Below are 12,762 nucleotides of genomic sequence, written 5' to 3' on the forward strand. Positions count from 1 at the left end.
AAAAGCAGAGGATGGTCACGCAAAAATAAGGAGCATTGGAACAACGGCGGTTAAATTGGGCTTTTACCAAGAAAATTACCCCCGGTTGGGGGTGACGGTCATCTCTGAAGCTCTGTACATGTGGATCTCTGATCAGCTTAGAATGCATCGACGATTTTTCCAACTTTGAAGACACGCGACTCGATAACCAGGACGAATTTCAAAAAACCGGCCTGACGAAATTTAGATATTGTTCCATGTTATCAGAATCCGAAGGAATTTCGAACATCGGATCATAAACGGTGGAGGAGATACATTTTGAAAATGGACGATTTCGCAACTTTGGAGTGACCTTGACCTTCAATCGGGTCAAACGTCATACCGTCGTGCATCACTCATCGACATCGACCCACGTACCAAATATCAAGAAAATCGGAAGAAAAAAATGGGGACGTACGTACGTACGTACAGACATCGAGACTGGTTTTATTCGGTCATCTCGTCAGAGATGACCTAAATAAAAAAGGCGGGAAAGATATTGTGCACCCGTGCATCGATATCTGACCGTTTTGAAACGACCGGGATTTCCGTTTTCAATCAATAATCAATCAATCGATCAATCAATCAATTTCTGATTTCGCGATTTTCATTCAAAGCACCTAAAAGCGATGACAGTATATGGTGCAAGTGAATGGGGGCTCAGGGAGGGGGGGGGAGTCTCTTTGCCACGACGTCTACATTTGCTCAAACAATGAAAGAAAGGCGAAACGCTCGTGCCCCTGAAGCTAGTCACGTGTTTCGAGAAACGGACGGTATCCAGGCGTACTTTGATATGTCACGTGGAAATATTCACCGCGAATACAGTAAACGTTTCAATAATTTAATTTTCCCTCCAAGGGACGGAATAATTCTCTCATCTTGTGGAACCAGCTGCGTTCGCATAACGCTCGGTGGCCGTGAAATCGACTCAGATCCCTGTTGACACAAGTGCTCCCTGCGACGAATCTGCGAGAGCGAAAAAAAGCTTATGCTAATGGCCGTTTCCACGCTTCATTTAATATATAAGGGAATGAAAAATGTTGGCATTGAACGAACCGACGGACAAGCTCACTTAAATTTTTGTTGTGTTACAAGGTCGAGGCTCGTTGTGGAATTAGAACGTACAGCAGAACGGAAAGAAAACAGTGGAGAGGGTGGAAACATAGGCTACCAACAGTTGGTGAGAGGGCTTCTTGCAGGAAGAAGAACGAGAGCAATGGAGGAGGTAGAAGACATGGAATGAACAATTGGATCGATGCAAGCTCAAACACAGCAATGAGAGGAAGAGAAATCGAGGGATGAAATTAATGGAATAAAGGAAACAAGCTCAAATGAGCACAGATCCTCATCCTCTTAATGATGACGTCATAAAAACGAATATGACGTCATTGTGATGTATCAAGTTTGCGATAAATTATCTGTGCTAATGCCCGGCTTAATTCCCGCAAACAAAATTCAAACAGCTTGCCTAGTTTCGGAGATCATGGTATAGGCGATTTCCATTAGTGGCGATATTATGACGTCAACTTTTTTTTCTCGGAAGAATTTCCAAAATCGGAGATGGTTCCTGCCTGCGCGTGGGCTTTCTGCATATACATGGCAAGTTTCACGAAGATCCGATGAAAACTCTGGGTTGTGAAACAAAAAATGTCAAAAAATAGGAATGACATCATAAAAATTGATATGACGTCATAGTGATGTATCATATGTGCGGTAATTCATCTCTGCTAATGCCCTGTTCGATTCCCGCAAACAGAATTCAAAAACCTTGCCTAGTTTCGGAGATAATTTTTTAGGCGATTTCCATTAGCGGAGATATTTTGATGTCATAACTTTTTTTCTAGGAGGAATTTTCAAAATCGGAGATGGTTACTGTCTGCACAGGGTATTTTTTACATATATACGCCTAGTTTCAGGAAGTTTCGATGAAAACTGTAGGCTGTGAAACAAAAAGTCCACAAGAACAACAACGTGAGTAAGACTTAGAGATCGTCCACAGGGATCTATAAAAATGGAGAGCAGGGTTAAGAAGAGGGGGAGAAAACACAATAACCTAGAAAGGAAGGGGTGGGCTTGGGAAGGATTCATGAAGATTAAAAAAAAAGATCATGAGTACAGATAGGGGAATACCTGAGAAGGAGGAGGAGGACTGATTATCCATGTTGCAGCTTTGCAGGGAAGATTGAGAATGAACAGAGTGAGAAGGTTGGTCCCACAGCCACAGGTGAGAGAAATAGAGGAATAAATGAGTACAGGTAAGCCGTGAGTCTGGATTTTGGGAGTTTCACCAGACTGGCATCCCGTGTGCACCTTCCAGAGAAACCTGGGGGCGGAGGGGGGGGCACGGAAAGGGCAGAGGATGCATGACCAAAAAATGTGTGATACAAAACAGAGACCATCGAGCTGTCTGTGATTCAGGAATAACAGGTGGACAATTCGAGTTTCATTGCAGGAGATTGTAAGGGATAGTCGTTGATTTTGAGGGCCTTGGTCTTCACGGTATCACGAAGTGAAGGTGAGATCAACTGTTAACATGCAATGTTTAAAACGTCTTTCAAAAGGCAAATTAAAAACAATCATTTCCCTGAACCGAGAGAACAAACTTATGGAACTATCTATGATGTGCGTGCCCTCGGCGGGTCATATATCGTGGTCCCTTTAAGGGCTGTTTAGTATGGATCCAATTTCTACGTTGTGAACATGCCGATATATTTTTGACACATGGGAATCCAAACAATAAATATATTTTTATTGCGTTTTTAATTACAACAAGGAGCAGCACATCGCGCGGGACTTCATAAAAGTCCAAAGCTCCAGGGTTGAAGCAATAAACCAAAGTAGCAAAAAAACGCGCCCGCGATTTCCATCCATATTGTCCCCTCAAGCTGTTTGCCTGTGGACCTGGGTACTTGGTGGAACTGCATGTTTAATATTAGACAGAATTCCCTAAAGGAGGCATCAGAGAAGGAAATCATCATAATAAAATAAAGGGTGTAAACTTTACGAATACAAGCCAATTGTCATCGTTAAATATCGTGCTACAAGGCCAAATTGTTGTGACTAACACTGATAATGTAGTGCGGTTGCTTTTCACTGCACAATTAACTAAATGCAGCTTAGACTTGATGGGAATATGTTATCGACGATCTCGAAATGCGGATTTGCGAGCGACGATGGATCAGGATGGATCAGTTCAACGATCGTATTTCATCATCACCAGACATTTTCCTCGATACAAATAAAGTATGTACGGCTCCAAATGCTCCAGCAAATCTTTTGAAAGTCTGCATTTTACGATCATGTGTTGCAGAAAAAGCTTTACTGGAGCAAATCCACGAAAGTTTTTAAAGCAAAGAATCAGCAAACGTTAACAAACGACAAACATTTAAGAATTTCAATTGTGACGTCATTTAGACAATCGGGGACGTGCGTGGGATTCCTCGATCATCGCTGATGATAACGTGCGTATCACCAGGGGCTCGAGGTGGGAGGGCACAGGGTAACCTGTCCATGCTGGTTGAGGTCAATGACGAACATTGGCACAACGGAAGGGTGGATACTATACGCTCGGTTCAGGTGGTGCTCACTTCGTAAACATGTGTAAGTATATCCCAAAATCAGCTGCGTTCTTACTAACGAGTGGGGGCAGTGTCGGAACTCCCCGTGATTGAACTAAATAAATAACGTGACATGTTTTCCATTGATAAAATAACCATTTTGCTTCAGCCACACATGAGATAAACGTGTGCTGAGCTAAACGTAAAGCATCTGCTTGTCTAATTAACACCGAATGACGAGAAAAGAGAGAAGAGGTAGGGAGGTCGGCAGGAGTCGATGTAGCACGCGCTAGCTCTTGGAGAGGAGGGGGCCGGGTGTCGAGGTGGGTGCCTCTGGCTGCTGGGGGGTCGAAGCCCCTTTACGTCTGTCAGCACTTGGCTAGTACGAGCGCAATGAGCCGCTTGGGACCCCGGGCCGTCCCCGCAGCCTCACGCCCTACCCGGAGCAGACCCCGGTGACACGAAAACACAGGCATCGCATAGTACAGGAGCCTTCAATGGAGCTTTGTCAGCCTAAGGTTCCTGGGCCAGTGGTGGAAAAGGGTATGAGGGAGGGTGTTCTGGGGAAGAGTATGGCAAAAGGAGGGGTGGATGGCATGGGTTTTAAAGGCAAAGTTTTGTGGTTTTTCACGACACATTATTAAGTCAAGTACAAACAGAGAAATGCAGTAGACATCGAGTTGGTGTATTAACTTTTCATACGAAGAGACCTGGAATCTTGATCATTTTGATTTCTTTTCAAGTTTCCTTTTTCAAAACATAATATTATCATGGAAAACGTCAGTAAAGACATGTGCAGCAGAATAAAACAACAACAACTACTTAAAGCATGAATTAAAGTCTTTTTTAAAATTAACAAACAACCAGGTATAATGGTACGTAGAAGGTTTGGCGTGTGTGTGTAACTGTGTATATTTACATTATATACGGTACATGTATACACATACAGTGCCAAGAGGAAGTCTACACACCCCTTTAAAATGTTCAGTTCTTGTTTTCTCGTAGACTGGAATTAAATTGCATCAAATCAGACTTTTCCCACCTTTATTTACACATCGTAACCCAGACCTTCCAAGTGAAAAACAAACTCCACAAATTTCAGAAAAGTAATGAAAAATACAAAAGCAGAATACCTTGGTTTGATAAGTGTCCATCCCCCCTTGTAATAGCATCTGTAAATTAACTCAGGTGCAACCAATCACCTTCGAAATCACACACCAAGTTAATTGGCATCACCTGTGTTAAATTGTTGGGATTCTGATTATTTCAGAATAAAATCAGGTGTTCCTGTAGATTTTCTCTGCTGGGTAGTGCATTTCACAGCAAAGACTCAACCATGAGACTGAAGGAGCTTTCAAAAGAGCTCAGTTATAAAGTTGTGGAAAAGCACACATCAGGGGATGGGTATAAAATATTTCAAAGGCCTTGACTATCCCTTGGAGCACAGTCAAGACAATCATGAAGAAGTGGAAAGCGTATGGTGCACCAAGACCCTGCCACCAAGTTCAGGCCGTCCCTCCAAATTGGATGATGAAGCAAGGAGGAGACTGATCAGAGAGGCTACCAAGAGGCCAATAGCAACTTTGAAAGAGCTACATGCCTTTATGACAAAAACTGGTCACTGTGTGCATGTAACAACAATATCCCAAGCACTGCACAAGTCTGGTCTGTACAGGAGGGTGGCAAGAAGGAAGACATTGCTCAAAAAAGGCCACCTTGAGTCCCGTTTGAGGTATGCAAAAAAACACTCCGGAGATTCTGAAGCTACCTGGCAAAAAGTTTTGTGATCTGATGAAACCAAGATGTACTTTTTTGGCCAAAATGCAAAACGTTACATTTGGCACAAACCCAACACAGCTCATCACCCAAGAACACCATCCCTACTGTGAAACATGGTGATGGCAGCATCATGTTTGGGGATGTTTCTCATCAGCAGGGACTGTGGTACTTGTCAGGATAGAAGGGAAAATGAATAGAGCAAAATACAGAAAAATCCCACAGGAAAACTCGCTGCCCTCTGCAAGAAAGCTGAAACTGGGACGAAAGTTCAACTTTCAACCTGACAAAAACACGAAGCACACAGCCAAAGCTACACTGGAATGGCTAAGTAAAGGAACAAAAAGATAAATGTTCTTGAGTGGCCAAGTGGGAGCCTCGACCTAAATCCAATTGAAAATCTGTGGCATGACTTGAAGATTGCTGTCCATCAACGCTCCCCACGCAACTTGACAGAGCTTGAACAGTTTTGTTCAGAATAATGGGCAAATATTGCCCAATCAAGGTGTGCAAAGTAGGTGGAGACCAATCCCGACAGATTGACAGGTGTAATTGGTGTCAAAGCTGCTTCCATCAAGTGCTAACTCAGGGGCGTTGAAACTGATCCAACCAAGATATTCTAGTTTTGTATTTTTTATTAATTTTTTTTAATATGTAGAATTTGTTTTTCACTTGGATGTTATGGGTTACGAGGTGTAAATAAAGGTGGAAAAAGTCTGATTTAATATAATTTAACTCCAGGCGATAAAGAAACAAAAAGTGAAAATTTTGAAAGGGGGTGTCGACTTTCTATAGGCATTGTAGAAACATAATGCTCATTCTCACCAATCACTGATTCACTGACTGATATTAATGTTCAGTACCTTCTGAGTGTTGTAGAAAGCTGAAATTTTGCGTTCTGATCGACATCGAAGCCGATACATCAGGGGGAAAAAAAAATCACAGAACTGTCCATAAATGAAAATTTCCGAAAATATGTGCAGCCAAGTTGTGCTCACCATAGGTGAGCAACCTGAGACAATAGGGCTAATGTGAAGTGAAGCTGAAACTGCTGCTATTTATTCTGCATCTACATTTGAAGCACGGTTCGATATTGCTTACAATGTGACAGCATAAGCCACTAGTATATATATATTGTTGCGGATCCGGGGTGGCGGGTATCTGACCCGGTCCTAGGTGCCAGCCTTGCCACCACCGTCTCCGGGAGTCTATAACGCCGGCCGGCTCGGCACAGGCCTCGGGTCACGCGTCTTCAATCACGATACCAACGTAATCCTGTACCTTACCAGTTGGGGAGATAGAACCCCTGGCTACAGACTGGCTTTGTCAGTGACCGAGCGTAGTCTTCCAGCCTGTAACCACTTTGGCCCGATATGCCAATCGAACGGATCGTTCCTCGACGCGACACGCATTAATCCATAGTGGCAACTGCATAAGAATTAACCAGATTTATTGGGGAACATCAGGGATCACAACATAAGCAATAACACAATGGTTTTTATTAACAATCAACCCGTTCTTAACTAAAGAACCACGGTCTAAAGGTTTCGAGGGGATCGCTACCGAAATATGCCTTATACAACACGTGAAAACAAAACAGACCAACAGCATGCATGCAGGACAAGACAGAGTACTTGGTGATGGCTCATGGACGAGAGGAAAGCGTCCAAAAAGCATGAATGTTGCTCGTAACAAACAAGCGGTGGTGTCCACGTGTCCGAACTCCCGCTCGAACGTGCCGCGCGGCAAGAAAATGGTGGCGAAGCACTCCCGTTGCCTCAAGGCACCGCGTGCGCATGTTCTCCTCAGCACGTTCTCGCTCCGCGCAACGTCGACGATGCAAGACTGCCGATCTCTCTCCAGAGTCCAGCACACAAATCCCGGCCTGGCCTGTTCTCCAGACAAGGCCCAAGTCGAGGTCAGAGTTCCACAGGCGGATCGACAATCGTGTCGCGCTGTTTATGTCAGCAGGGACCGTCCGAAGGTCCGGCGTCTCCTCTCCGGCCTTCCCGCCTTGAAGCCCGACTCCCGCTTCATCATCTCAGTTCCTCTCTCTCAGTCGAATCACCGACGTGCAGGTTGGTTCAGCGTCTCTCCCGGCAGATCCAACATGGTGCCTCCTTCATTTGCTCGCATCGAAGCGACTCCGAGCACGCCTCGAGAACCCGGCTGTTCTTCACACACAGCACTCTTTTCATTCCCTTTTCTTTTCTCTCTTCTCTCGGCGACTGCCGACAAAAGCTGCGCCCCCTCGCATCACTTCCTGTCCAGGCCGCACCTCTCGCTCTCTCCACTCCTCACTCGTTCGTACAGGAGAGGAAGAAGAATCATCTCTCGTTTCACCACCGTATGAACATAAAAACAGTCTCTTACACCTCCCGACACACATTTATCGTACACTTTACCAAACAACCTATCTAAACAGGCATTTAATGCGGGATCTGAGCTCATCCTATACTTAGTAGTCCCATAAGGGCCATTTCCGTAACAATATGTATATGTATATATATATATATATATATATATATATGTATATATATATATATATATATATATATATATATATATATATATATGTATATATATATATATATATATATATATCTCCTCTTCTTCCTTCGGCTGCTCCCGTTAGGGGTCGCCACAGCGGATCATCAGTGTGATCCGCATAGTGATTTGGCACATGTTTTATGCCGGATGCCCTTCCTGACTCAACCCTGGTCGCCTCTTACGACACAGGGATATGGTACACCTATTTTAACCGGGGTATACACCGGCCCAATACACTGGTACTCACTTCGCCGACCTCGGAAGGATGACAGGCTGAGTCAACCCCCTGGTGTATTAATTCGGTGGCCGAACGGGGCTTGAACTCAGGACCTTTTGGATCCCAAGCCGCTGCCCTAACCACTGCGCCAACACCAGGCATATATATATATATATATATATATATATATATATATATATATATATATATATATATATATATATATATATATATATATATATATATATATGTATATCTCAAAAAAACAAAAATAACCCAGATCAAAAAAAAAAAATTCTGGCTCCCAGACCACGCTTCTGATCAAGTTAAAATTTTAAACATGTATTCCCCATCACCACTAGATCATAATTTTGAAGTTTCACATCCTTTGATTAAGTGATTCCAGAGAAAACATTATTTAATATTTTTCTTCAATCCAATATGGCTGCCAAACCATGTGACATCAATTATTCCTTCACAAACTTGTGCAATCATGGCTTGGCGAACATTTATGTGAAGTTTCCCCTCAATCCATCCAGCCATTCTGGGGAAGAAGATTTTTATATGTTTTAGGGCAAATCCAATATGGCTCTCAAACCATGTGACCTATGACGTCATATGTGTGAACTTTTTATTCTTAATGGTTCGGGGGTCATATCTGTAAAGTTTTGCCTCGATCTGTTCAGCCATTTCAGAGAAGATTTTTGAAAGTTAAAACAAAACAAAATAATATGGCTGCCAAATAACGACCGATGACGTCATCAAAATTTTGTGGACCATTTTATCCCCAGATGACCCTCAACAAATTTCATACTGATCGGATCTAGTGTTCTACATGTGCAATTATGACGTTATAATGACGGCAACCGTGACGTCATTAAAAAAATCACACTTCCTCCCCAAGAGGAGTACTTGCTATGTGCCAAGTTTCAATTTTTAGCCGCGTCTCGCGTAACGAATGCTGGCTCTAAGAGAGCTCCGCGTTGTTCTTCTTGTTGTTGTTGTTCTTCTTCTTCTTCTGGTGAAGACAAAACCTTTAGGACTCGGCTCTTTTATATACAGGATCCGGATCTCCTTAAATACTAAACACCTGTACACACCCTCGCATTGAGGGTGCCTTTTGAGAGCGTCTATCATCAACTTTTAAATATATTCGGACATTTGCTTTAAAGTTTCGAAAAGTTCACGTTACTATTTAAAGATTATTCCACTTAATGTATTGTAATTTCGTAAATACACGATTTTCTCGTCATGAACAGGAGCCTCCATGACGGGTCTCGCTATTGACTTCATCAAGGCACGTGACGAAATATCGGAAGTTGGTGTTGTTATTGCCTTTAGGACGTGGCTCTTGGACACATTTGTCTTTGTTTCCCTTGGTATGGTGTCAGAGATCCAGAGGTCCAAATTTTTTTCCATTTTTTCCAATATGGCTGCCAATCCATGTGCCGTTTGACATCATATTTATCATTAAGACATTCTACATGAGTAGTCGCACCGATGGTGAAAATTTCAACTCAATCCAACATGTAGTTGCGGAGAAAAACACAAGAGTTCTGCATAGACAAACAAACAAACAAACGGACCCAAATGCAAATCTCCTTTGGCGAGGGTAATAACAAAAATTACTAGAGGGGGAGCACTCAGTAGAGTGCAAAACCTCCGCCGCCAATACTGCTAGGTCACTCAAGTGAACCTGATATCCTATTCATTCAATTTGACGTCAACAGTGCTCAGAGATATAGTTTGCAACTTTCCCTTTTACTTTTAACTTTTAAATACTCAATTCATTCGTCATAACTAGATTCCTTGAGACAGAAATTGATTTTACGTGGGTATATCCACCTGAAGTTCCAAAATCAGCCGCAATGATAATTTTGGCATGTTTTTTGTTGGAAATCACTTATAACATGTAGAAATGCAAAAAAAAAAAAATAATCGAAATTTTGCTGAAAGAAAAGTTGCAAAATTTTCTGTTTTTTTTTTCCTTTTTTTTCTCTAACAATTTTTTTATTTTTTTTGGTTGGAAATCACTTAAAACATGTAGAAATGCAAAAACAAAAATTCAAATATTTTTTCAAAATGGCCGCCATAGCGGCCATATTGGACTTTGGACCAAGTCCAAAATCTAATGGCATGATCCTTGGACCACACATAATCCCCCCACCAAGTTTCGTCGAAATCCGTCCAGGAGTTTTCCGTAATACTGTTCACAAACAAACAAACAAACAAGCAGTCATAGACTGGTACTTACGAAATCATCAACTTGACCTCTGACCTTGTCTAATAAAAGCTGTCTCTAGAGAAGGTAGCGACACAAACCAGAAGTTTCTATGATGATTCTGTTCCAAACCATCAAAAATCGAATGTTTGACCTCACTGTGACCTTGACCGTTGCCCGATTTTGACCAAAATCTAATCAGCACTAGCCATCACCCTCCTGAATCATGTGGTGTAATTTGACATTGGTAGCTTCTTCCGTTCTCGAGTTATCGTGCCTATAAACAAACAAACAAACTAACAAACAAACTAACAAACAAGCAGTCATAGACTGGTACTTATGAAATCATCAACTTGACCTCTGACCTTGTCTAATAAAAGCTGTCTCTTGAGAAGGTAGCGACACAAACCAGAAGTTTCTATGATGATTCTGTTCCAAACCATCAAAAATCGAATGTTTGACCTCACTGTGACCTTGACCGTTGACCGATTTTGACCAAAATCTAATCAGCACTAGCCATCACCCTCCTGAATCATGTGGTGTAATTTGACATTAGTAGCTTCTTCCGTTCTCGAGTTATCTGTCCCAAACCATCAAAAATTGAATATTTGACCTCACTGTGACCTTGACCTTTGACCGATTTTGACCAAAGTCTAATCAGCGCTAGCCACCACCCTCCTGAATCACGTGGTGTAATTTGACATTGGAAGCTTCTTCCGTTCTCGAGTTATCATTTTTTGGATGTTTGACCTCACTGTGACCTTGACCTTTGACCAAAATCTAATCAGCACTAGCCATCAGCCTCCTGAATCACGTGGTGTAATTTGACATTTGTAGCTTCTTCCGTTCGAGTTATCTGTAGCAAACCATCAAAAATCGAATATTTGACCTCACTGTGACCTTGACCTTTGACCGATTTTGACCAAAATCTAATCAGCACTAGCCATCACCCTCCTGAATCACGTGGTGTAATTTGACATTGGTAGCTTCTTCCGTTCTCGAGTTATCGTGCCTACAAACAAACAAACAAACAAACAAACAAACGGAAGTCATCAAAAATCGAATGTTTGACCTCACTGTGACCTTGACCGTTGACCGATTTTGACCAAAGTCTAATCAGCGCTAGCCATCAGCCTCCTGAATCACGTGGTGTAATTTGACATTGGTAGCTTCTTCCGTTCTCGAGTTATCGTGCCTACAAACAAACAAACAAACAAACAAATAAACCAATGTCACCCGCAGGGTGACCCATATCTTGCCAAAAGGTGACCACGTGTGACTTCTTTAAGGTCACACTGAGGTGAACAGAGCTGCTATCCACCAGGAGCGACTCCTTGAGGAATATCTGCCTATGAGAGATTCCGATGAGAATCGTTCTACAGAGTAACCATGATAAATATGCTTTGCCTCATAATGTCACCAAATGACGTCATAATGTCTCAAGATTGACATATCGAGAAAGCACTCATCGAGATGTTCAATTTGAGGTACTACACGATATGGTTCCTAAAACTTGAAAATTTGACCTTGGGGTCAAATATGTTTGACCTGAGGAGCTAACCATGAAGGTTAAGGCCAATCACCACCAAAAATTAATCAGCTGAGCGCCAGACCATGAACTATATTCCCATGAAGTTTGAAGACGATCCGATCAAAATTACTGAAAAAATAAGGGTTTCGTCAACTCCCCTGATTTGCGCCAAAGTGACCTTGACCTTTGACCTTGACCTTCAAAATTTTGTGCACTGAAAGGGACCTCTATAGGCCTCTGATATGCGAAGTTACAAAAATTTCCGATGATAACTGTGCTCTGCAGAATTTTTTATACGTGATTACAGACAAACAAAACAAAAAAAAAACATACAAGCTGACGAACATATCTTGCAAAAACTTCGTTTTGGCAAGATAACAAGCAAACAAACAAACAGAAACGGAAGGCATCAATATACTTACGAAATCTTTAGATTTCGTAAGTAACAAACAAGCAGTCATAGACTGGTACTTACGAAATAGTCAACTTGACCTCTGACCTTGTCTAATAAAAGCTGTCTCGAGAGAAGGTAGCGACGCAAACCAAAAGTTTATATGATGATTCTGTACCAAACCATTAAAAATCGAATGTTTTGGATGTTTGACCTCACTGTGACCTTGACCTTTGACCGATTTTGACCAAAATCTAATCAGCACTAGCCATCACCCTCCTGAATCACGTGGTGTAATTTGACATTGGTAGCTTCTTCCGTTCTCGAGTTATCGTGCCTACAAACAAACAAACAAACAAACAGTAACGGAAGTCATCAATATACTTACGAAATCTTTAGATTTCGTAAGTAACAAACAAACAGTCAAAGACTGGTACTTACGAAATCGTCAACTTAACCTCTGACCTTGTTTAATCAAAGCTGTCTCTCAAGAAGGTAGCG

General features: G+C 42.1%; 1 long non-coding RNA gene across 2 annotated transcripts in view; it reads right to left on the minus strand.

Moving 5' to 3' along the window:
• Window positions 1-12,762, minus strand: part of LOC147014029 (uncharacterized) — a 101,394-nt gene that overhangs the window by 11,175 nt on the left and 77,457 nt on the right. For both annotated transcript variants that reach the window (XR_015050618.1, XR_015050619.1), the window contains exon 2: window positions 2,149-2,341. This is a non-coding gene — a long non-coding RNA (uncharacterized LOC147014029). The remainder of the gene's footprint in view (window positions 1-2,148; window positions 2,342-12,762) is intronic.

Source organism: Eptatretus burgeri, chromosome 13 (assembly GCF_056783735.1).
Source record: "Eptatretus burgeri isolate ZD-2024b chromosome 13, Ebu_testis_v1, whole genome shotgun sequence".
NCBI classification, from domain to species: Eukaryota; Metazoa; Chordata; class Myxini; order Myxiniformes; family Myxinidae; genus Eptatretus; species Eptatretus burgeri.